Here is a 585-nt window from a genome sequence, read left to right on the forward strand (position 1 = left end):
CATTTGTTTGGCATTAGAGAAGTATGCAAACTAAACACTTTTTTCTGTTTTTCGTTCTTATTCAACTTATGTTTATTATTTTTGTTCTTTTTATTGTTTTATTGTCGTTGTAACTAGAGTGCTGGTGACTGGAGAAAATTTCAAAGCAAGATGAATGTTTTCATTTTAGAAATACTGAACTTTTACAAAAGTTCTAAGACAAATTAGTAAGTTTTGTAGATCAACTGCAAAGTAGTACAGTGATAGCGCTGTCGTTTTTGGAAACTGTTACTGAAATAATGTCTTGTACTTGTTTTGCAAACTGAAGACTTTAAATACAATACACCAATGTACGCCAACGAAATATTGGTTAATAATGCAGCACCTTTGCGTCAACAATGGACCATTGTATTGCTAAAGTGTCTAGTGACCTTCACAATATAATTTTTAGGTATGAGAAAGGGTAGACGGGATATTTTTGGTGTCGCTGTAATTGTTGTAAAATATCAAACTTGGCAATCCAGATATAGCTCCGAGTGTCAAGCCATCTTTCTTTGTTGTGTAGATCTAGACTATGGTAGGGATAGATAAGCAAATTAATTTAAC

The sequence above is a fragment of the Octopus sinensis genome, linkage group LG2, assembly GCF_006345805.1.
Source record: "Octopus sinensis linkage group LG2, ASM634580v1, whole genome shotgun sequence".
In the NCBI taxonomy this organism is placed as follows: domain Eukaryota; kingdom Metazoa; phylum Mollusca; class Cephalopoda; order Octopoda; family Octopodidae; genus Octopus; species Octopus sinensis.